Source organism: Struthio camelus, chromosome 15 (assembly GCF_040807025.1).
Source record: "Struthio camelus isolate bStrCam1 chromosome 15, bStrCam1.hap1, whole genome shotgun sequence".
Taxonomy (NCBI): Eukaryota; Metazoa; Chordata; class Aves; order Struthioniformes; family Struthionidae; genus Struthio; species Struthio camelus.
In genome coordinates this window covers 12,718,969-12,728,230 of record NC_090956.1, presented here as the reverse complement: position 1 = coordinate 12,728,230, position 9,262 = coordinate 12,718,969, and the positions used below count along the sequence as shown (strand labels likewise).

General features: G+C 46.0%; 1 long non-coding RNA gene and 1 other non-coding gene across 2 annotated transcripts; both read right to left on the bottom strand.

The window, feature by feature from the left end:
* Positions 1 to 5,286: 5,286 nt before the first annotated feature.
* On the bottom strand, positions 5,287 to 8,874 carry LOC138061101 (uncharacterized). Its single transcript, XR_011134746.1, has 3 exons — positions 8,787 to 8,874; positions 7,891 to 8,242; positions 5,287 to 6,925 (listed from the first exon to the last, which is right to left on the bottom strand). It is a non-coding gene; the product is annotated as an uncharacterized lncRNA (long non-coding RNA).
* On the bottom strand, positions 8,732 to 8,803 carry TRNAT-CGU (transfer RNA threonine (anticodon CGU)). Its single transcript has one exon. It is a non-coding gene; the product is annotated as a tRNA-Thr (tRNA).
* Positions 8,875 to 9,262: the final 388 nt, after the last annotated feature.

Sequence of the window (9,262 nt, the reverse complement as noted above, 5' to 3'; positions counted from 1 at the left end):
GATGAATTTTGATTCCAAACATAGCATCTACTTTTTGTCTTCTCTCTATATAATATTTTCATTTCAAATAGCACGATAAACTGACCCCAGCTATTTAATTATTAATGCTCTGGATACACAATACACTTCAAGAGTTTCAACACTACGGCCACCACCCCACCCACGATCAAGCGTGGTGGGAAAAACAGCATGAAAGAAAGAAATCAAATTTTATAACATAAATGTTCAAGGAATGTGTAACTATTTTGTCTAATCTTCATTAATTTGCATACTATATGAAATGAATACACATTTGAAGTGTAATATATATGTATATATATATATATGTCCATAATAATAGAAATTCTATTTTATTGTACACTAGAGACAAACAGAAGCTCTGTCTGTAGGCTTTCTAAAGGAAAAGAAAAAGTGAATAGAAATTTTGTACGAAGAAGGCCTGTAGAACTGTAATTGTGGTATTTAAGATCGCTCAATATTAATTAAAATAATTTGTTAATTCTACAGTTAAGCAACTGGTGCTGGAAGGAATACATGTGAATTTTTTGTATCCTCCAGAAACAATTAAATAGAACTTATCTGAAAGAATATCTAAAATATCTGATTAACAAAGTGTGATATGTAAAGATTAGCACATTTTATTGAAAGCAGCTGCACAGCATTACATCTTTTAATTTCAGAGCTCTAAAGTATAATTTGGATTTCACTTTCTGCTGAAAACTATGAAATTTCAGCAGAACAGAGTTGATCTTTAATGCTGTTTGGATACACTAGTTTGATTCTCATTTCCCTTAGAGCAAGATCCTCTAATTGATCCAGTTCCTGATCTATGATTCTCTGCTTTTTTATTCCCAAAACACTGGCCGAGAGGCCATAGCAGTTAAACCAATCCAAAGCTGAGAACTACTATTGGATGCGACTATAATGTAGTCACAAACCAAGTAGTGTAATTCAAAAGCTACTGTTAAATGTGTAGCTCAATTGTTTCAAGAACATTTAACCTTCTCATAAATGCTAAATTTGAACAGCATTATTTCGTGCTAAATGAAATAAAAGGCATATGAGCAGTATAGTTCTGACCTAAGTGCTTTCAAATCAGATTTCAGTCTTAAACAAGTCAATAAATAGACTTTGCACTGAGGTCTGGTTTCCTTTCTCACATGTGTAGAAATGATATAGCTATAAAATGTAAAATATCAGAATTCTATAGAAAAATATTGATAATTTAGCCAAACATCCATTTGCCAGAATATACGGCTTTTGTAGGTATTCCTGTGATGCTTTCAACATCAACAACTTTGTTTTAACCGTGTATCACTGTGTAACTTCAGCTGAATGTCCAGGCCAAGTATTCAAATAGATTCAATTTGTGTAGATCAGCCCTTATAATGAACTCTGACTGCAATGACAACGTGACTACAATGTTAATGTCTAGATATGGACGTGTAACTTAAGCAGATGATTAGCTGGTATAAAATGTCAAAACTATGACAGACACACTCACACCAACTGTGAGGATGCTCCGGTATGAGTTTTTGTGTGTATGCTGTATATACATGGCCATTATACCCTCTCACACTGTATCATTTATAATGTGTTTCATTGTATCTTAAATATATGTACTTTATATTCAGTGCCACAAGAAAGTTCAGCTTATATACTAGTAGTTTGTAAAAATTTATTAGAATCCCATTAGGCAAATACAGCTAGATAATTCTTAAAGTTAAAATTATGCTTAGACTTTTTAGGATATTGATATTAAACTGTAATTAGTAACATGGATGTGAACAGCTTTGCCAAGTTCAGGTTTACTGTGTCTTACTCATAAAAATATATTTTACAACTCATTTCAATACCAAAATTAGTAACCCTTAAGTTGATTTATAGGTGTAGACCACACACACAGACACATAGACACACACATGTAAAAAATAAGTTAGTTGAAGAGATCCGTTAAAACTGAAAGACTTTGTGAGCAACAAAACTGAGGAGGGGGGCAACAATACACGTTAGTGGGGTTTAAATGATGTTTACAAGTTTTAATCTGCCTCTCTTTTCTACAGACTTATTTGCTTTTCTCCCAAATTCGCTTATATTCAATAACATCTCTTTGAAATTGAACTTTTTCTTCAGCTTTTACTGTTCTTCGAGGGAAAAAAAAGCTTTTACAAACTACATCAACTATTAACAAACTTTTTTTCTGTTTAACTTTCAAAAATGCTAGTATTTTCTATCCACTTATTATTGCTAAAGACAGTATTAAAGTTAGAATATTATTATTTACTTAAAGTGTATAGTAGTCTTTTACTGAGCGCGGCAGTAGTTTAGTGCATTAAGCTTACTATCCACTGTAACGTACTGGTTTCTTTTGCAGAACAAAGTGACCACCAAAAGCGGGACTTTGTGGGCCAGTTGGATAAAACATAAGCTCATCTCGCCCCCAAAACCCCGACTCTGGAACCACAACCTTCCGAGATTCAATTTGTAAGTAAAGTATCTTTGCAAAATATGCCCAATCAACTGAAAGAATCATTGCTTATAAAATGCCTAGTTTTCTGACTAAAAAAAGAGACTATTGCAGCCAGGTCACAGCTCACATGCCTTCACTTTCTGGAGAGCAGGAATTGCTAACAGATAATACTTGTTTTTGTTCATGTTTTATGAATTATTTGCTAAGTAGATAAGCAGCACCTTCTACAAGTGTCTATAAAATGATACAGAATTCATCCAGAATAACAAAGTGATTTATTAGACACAGCACCCAAGGCATCTGTCACAATTTCTTCTCAAAGCAAGTAAACTTACTTGCATTTGTCTGTTTCACTGTATTTCAAACTAAAGTTGAAACAGCATAGAGATACCTGTCATTATTCTAAATTTGTTCCTTCTTTAATAACGTACTGGAAAATATTTTCATTTTACTTGAAACAGTCAGGACTTTTCCCACTAGCAATGGCACTTTCAAGTATTCAGCGGTGGTGTGTCTAGAAGCTTACTAGCCTCAGCATTACGTTTCTTAAGAACTTCTTAAGAAAGATGAGAGAAAAATAAAGATCTCTAGATAAAAGGAACATATTTTCTAAATCCTGAGTTTATAATTCCTACAGAACTTCTAAATAAAATCTAAGTTTAAAAGCATTATAGTTTACATTTAGATGACTGAAGTAGGTAGCTGCTGTCAGTTACTTCAAAAGAAATTTATTACTGTGCTTGAAAAGCAGCTATTACATTTATTCCGCTATTAATAATCAAAACACAGGCACAAAGAATGCCGCCCTAGATAACCGCAGTACGATCAGCAAATACACCTCGAAAGGAAAAACGCAGAAAAGTTGATGGAAATTCTGGCTAAGCAGAAACGTTAAAATTAAAGCCACGGCCTGTAGAAAGAGGAATTAGCCGACTTACTGCTGGCTGCGGCAATTTAAATAACAACAACAATAATAATAACGTGCTTTCATTTCACACGCTCGTATCAAACGACGCGGAGCTACAGCGGCTGGCGCGGGGTCCGGCTGGACCGGGGCCGCAGGTGGGGCCGCACCGCGCCGCACCGCGCCGCACCGCACCGCGCCGGGCCGGCCGGGCGGCGGGCGCTCCGCGGGGGCGGCGCGGCCACCTGTGGCTGCGGCGGGCGCTCCGCGGGGGCGGCCCCGGCCCCGGGCGTCCCTGCGCGGCCTGCGGCAGGTGGCGCGGGGAGGGCCGCGGCGGGCGGCTCCGCGGCAGCGCGGCGGGGGGCCCGAGGCGGCGGAGCGCCCCGCGGCCCCACCTGCGGCCGCCCGGCGGGGACGTGCGCGGGGACACGCGTCCCGCGGCGCGGCGCGGCGCGGCGGGGTGGGGGGGCGCCGCCGCGGGGGGCGGCGGGGGGCGGCGGCGGCCCGAAAATGCAACTTACCGCTCGGATGTGCCCCGGCCGGTGCCCCGCGGCGGCGCGCAGCGCGGGGAGCGGCGCAGCCCGCGGTCACGTTGCGGTGGCTGGGAAGGCGCAGCCCTCCGCTCCTCGGAGCCGGCTCCTTCCGTCGGCAAAACCCTGACTCATTACATAAAAAGGATCACCCTGCCAGGCTCCCAGGAACATTTCTTCATCACGGTCACGCCACAAGCTGAACAAGAGGCCACCTCGAGGGGAGGGGGGAGAGGGGGAAGAGCAGAACAGGGGGAGAAAAAATTCCAGGAGGGGTTGTTCCTTTTTTTTTTTTTTTTAAAGCTCCTCTTCCTTTAAAAAGAAAAGAAAAGTGCACGGGGGAAAAAGAACAGCAAGCAGGAAATAACTAGCGAAGATTCACTCGCCGCTGCCACAAAGACACCTCTCGCCTTCCCACTCCCTCTCCGCGCTCGTTCCCGCAGCAGCGCTGCGAGCGGCGCCGCGCTCGGCGCCGCCGCCGCCGCCGCGGCCCCCGCGGGAGGTGTGCTGAGTCCCGGCCGGCCGAAAATTATTTTTTTTCCTAGAAACTACCTCCAAATATAGTAACAGGGAAGGGGCATTCCTAGAAATTCGGGAGACGTCAGAAAGGGAAGATTTGTGAAATTCAGCTTCACTTCCTGCAGAGGGCTCCTAGCACAGGAAAAAAAAATCAAGTGAGCAATAAAGTGCTTTTCATGCTTCTCTGATCAGATAATGGTTAAAAAAAGAGGAATGGTAAAACAGTTAACTCACATTTCTCCGATAAGATCTAGGAGTTTTGTATGGGAAGAAAGCTAATCAGTAACTCCCTTTCCTCATTTTCTACTGATGTTTACAGATGTCTATCTCCTGTATTTACTTTCCCCCATGTCCTCATATCAGATCTGTGCACAAAGCAAAGGAATTTCATGCGCACTAGTGAAAAATAGGCCAGATGACAATAACACTTCCCTATATCACAGAAACACTTACTAATGTTCATGTATTATTTTAAATCGTCCTTGTGGGTTACATCTTTCAAGCTACTATTACTATAAATATGTGCAGTATCATTGCTCACATGAACAGGGATGTGTGTGGTTGGCTTTTATTTTAGGGCCCCAATAACGTGAAGTGCTGAGCACCGTCAGCTCCTGTTGACTCAATGGAATTTTAGTCTGCTGAGTAATTCTGCTCAGCAGTTCCCAGGATCAGGCCCCGCGTGACAAACGTAAATCTCTATTTGCAGGAGACCCGCACACTGCCACTCAGGCACTGTTACTCATTATTATTACTCGTACATCTCCTAAATCTCTGTATTTGCTTTGTGCATGTGTCTAACGCACAATCCTTTCTTTACTCATGTCAGTCTTCCCAGTAAAAAACTGTTTCATGCATTTCATAGGAGGTAGAAGTGTAATTAATGTTTGCATAGCTTTCAGATGACGCCAACAGATTAAAGCATTATTATGTGCTAATAATGACATAAAGATGTCAATGTATTTGTAATAAAACATGATTTTTTCCAGGAACAGTAGAGGTTGCTTTAAAAAACACAATAGCCAGCTTTTGGGGAAAGATAATAATAGATTTCAATGTGTGTAACTCCTGGGGGTTAATTGAATTTTTATAATTAAATTCCCCTTGGCCATATGAAATTCTTGTTTTTGTTCTTTGAATTTCATTATGACTTGCAGAGTCTTCACTCCCTCAAAACCAAATGCAATAAAAACACTGGAGTCTGGCTTCACTTCAATATTTTATAAACACATTTAGTCAAAATCTAGTTATAGATACCTTCTCTGACTGCAGTTCTGAAGGAGAATTAGCAGCATTTACCTGACAATCTTTCTTAAGTATGCTTCGACTGTTAAGTATGTTTTAACCGTTAACTTCATACACAATATACAATTGCTTAAAAATAAAGAGCCAACGTTCAGATACGTTTATCTACAGTGTTGCATTAGTAATAATGCCTGTTTAGAAGTAGATTTAAGTAATCTCTTGGAATTCAAACCAGCTCCAGTGAATTGCAAAAAGGGCCCTTTTAAGCTGACCGTTTTGTTTTTGGCACGCTGCTTTACTACACTAGTCACTCTAATTTCCTGAGTGAAAAGTGAACGACAGCTTGCAGTTGAGGATATTTTGATCACTGAAAGAAATGGATGTGCTGTCCTCTGTCGGTCGCACTGGTTGTCACATGTAATATGCAATTAAATAGAGAGGCGGCAAGAGACACTGTTAAAATGACAAAAACGTTGAAACTAAATTCTTTCCTGCTTTACCTTCTGCTCTCAGCACTGTGACTGAACAGCGCGAGGGATACGTAAACAGCCTCAGCTATAAAAAATGACACAGCGATGGGTGCTGGAGGCTAGGTTAGAGGGAGGGCTCTGCTTTCCCATGACTCCAAACTTTGCACAGAGGTGCCCGCGCTGCTGCCGTCGCGCTCCCGCTGCTCGGCTGACCGCAGCCGTGGCCAGCGGCCCACGCCCCAGCACGGCAGCCCGGGGCGGCCGCTCGCCCCAGCTCCCGCAGCGGGCGCGGGCACAAGCTGCGGCGCTGCCGGGCGGCTGCTGAGCCACAGGAAGCTTCCAGCGGAAATTTCATGCCGCGTGGTCTGGTTGAGGGCCACGTGCGCTCGTTTGGGTGGCGCGCGTACGTGCGCGATTGCTCTCACCTCGCACGGCACAATCACAGCTCCCGAGGGCAGCGCAGCTACGGCAGCCGGCCTCTGCTGGGCACGGCGGCCGGTGCACGCAACGCAAGCTGTTGTTCACACCCGCACACGAGTCCCGGTGCGGAGCCCCGTCCTGCTCTGCTCCGTGCTGACGGCTTGAGTAACGTGTCCGCTCCGGGGCCCTTCCTGTCAAGGAGGATACATGTAGCCACTGCAGAGACTCCAGGGAACAGCAGCAGGGGTAATCAGAGATGCAGAAAACAGGACCTCAAAGGCAATATTTGTACGTGTTGGGATTGGGTTGTCTAGCAAGGAAAAGCGGAAGGCAGCAAGAGTAACAGTATCACAAAGGTTCGATCCTTCTGCAAAAAAAGAAAGAAGCAATCTGTCATTTGTGCCCATGGTAAGTATCAGAGAAATAAGGCAAATTATGTCAAAAGTAGTCACTGTCTATTAATGCTTCAAAATTGCGATAGAAAGCTTAATACTTGGCAAATAAACTTCTCATCTAATGTCTGAAAGTATAAAATAATAAAATACTAGTGGAATGTTACCGTATGCAGCCTAAGAGCTCAATATTCTTTTTGGATTTTTTAAAACTTTGGTTTTACTAAGGCTAGAAAATACTGTGCAAATCAACCTAGAAACAGAGGCAATATCATCAATTAACTTCCATTAGGTAGGATGCAAAGAAAAAGTCATAAATTTGGAGGGAAATGTAATTTGACATGATGTAAACGAATATGTGTCATTGCAGTAAACATGTATGGTGTTTTACTTGTTTCTACATGTCTTAACTACTACTGAGCTGATCAATTTCTATTCAGCAACAGCTTCACTTTTGCTGCAATCTCATAGGTATTTTTCTAATTACAAAATCAATATATAATTTCAAGTAAATAACCATAAGACATGTCTTCAAAAGGTTATTTAGTAAAGTTATCATTATCTGCAACAGAAGTTCTGTCTGCAAACTTTGTTAAGAGGAGCTCTGTATTTTCAAATTTCTATGTATATCTTACAACATAAAATCAGAGGCCTCCAATCATTTTTACGCTGGATAGACATGAAGCTATAGATCTCATGTATACTTTGCTTATTGTTATAGACTTATTTCTAAAGAACAAATGAACAACAATTTATGTAAGCATTAGTCACCACACGTGAGGTGATTCCTCTCTAGGTTTATCCCTAGGGTTGTAGTAACAGAAAGCAATATTTATCAGATATACGTTTGGTCCTTGCGTTTGATTTATATGTTCAGTTTTGCAAACCCTATTATTAAGACAAGTTCAGGGACGCTGCTATTCTTCAGTATCTGCATTACCTGCGAGCAAGAACATCTGAAAAAAATAGAAACCAGCTTGGAACATTTGGGGGTTTCAGTTTGCCTTTGTACTGAAACTGTAACCGCTAAACAAGTCTCTCTTCCATCCAGGGAGACTCGAGTGGTGTCGTCGTTAGGTTTCCTGCTAGGAGAAGTGCAAACACGAAGCGGCAGGTAAGTACTCCGATATCCTCCTCGCTGCCTGTTCGCTCACCACTGCCCAGTCTGCTGAAGCGTTGGCCGCAAACCCGTGCGAGCGCAAAGCGCAGCGCCTCCAGCAGCCACGTACTTGAGCGACGTGCAGCTGACACAACACGGTAATCCTCACAGCCGCCAGGAGGCGCGGGAGAGCCTGCCACTGAACAAACGGCCCCACCTGCTGCGTTTCCAGCGCTGGGCAGGCGCGCCGCGCCGCCCCGCGGGGGCTCTCCCTCGCCGCCGGCCCGACCAGCTTTTCCCTCCCCGCCGCCACCTCGCGCCACGAGCCCTCCAGAGGCAGGGCTGGGCCCCGAGGCAGGCGGCCTGCTGAAAAGCGCTGCCGCCGCCGCAGGAAGGGACGGCGGCAGCCGACGAGGCGCAGCTCTGCCCGACGCGAAACCCCGCCGATCCCGCCCAAACAAAACGGCGCCGCTCCTCCCCTGCCACCGCCGCCAGGTGTGAGGGGCGGGGCCGCCATGTTGTGTCGCTGCCGCCGCCGGGCGGCCGTTGACTCCCGCGGGACTCTCCGCCCGCCCCCGCTGTGCCCCGGGCAGGGCCCGCGCCGCCGCTCTCCCCACCACCCGCCGCCCGGGCGCCGCCCTCCTCTAAAAATGATCGGGGCTAGCTCCCGCCGGGCCGGGGCAGGCACGGACGGGGTTCGAACCCGTGATCTTCGGTTTACGAGACCGACGCCTTACCACTTGGCCACCGCGCCTGCGTTCTAGGGCCCGCCCGACGCCCTTCTATGGCTGGCGCCACTCCCGCGCGGCGGCGCGCCCCAACGGCTTCGCCAACCGCGCGGCGGCAGCTGGAGGCGAGCCCCGCCTCGCCCCGCCCCGCCCCGCCCCGCCCCGCCCCGCCCCCTCCCGCGAACCCCCGTGTGCGCATGGGCGGCCGTTAGGCGACCGTTGGTCGGCGAAGCGCTGAGGGAGCGGGAGTGGGTTCCCCCTCAGTAGGTGCCTGGAACTGAGGGAGGCAGCGGTGCGGCGGCTGTGGGAGGGCGTCGAGGAAAGTCTCTATCTTGGTGGGAGTGGGGAGCAGCGAGGTGCTGTCCCGTCCCGTCCCGTCCCGTCCCGTCCCGTCCCTCGGTGGCGGCCCAAAGAGGGAGCGGGCGGCGGCGGCGTCGTGGTCCTTTTCTCTCACCGGCCCTAACGAGGCGCCGGGCCGCCCAGGC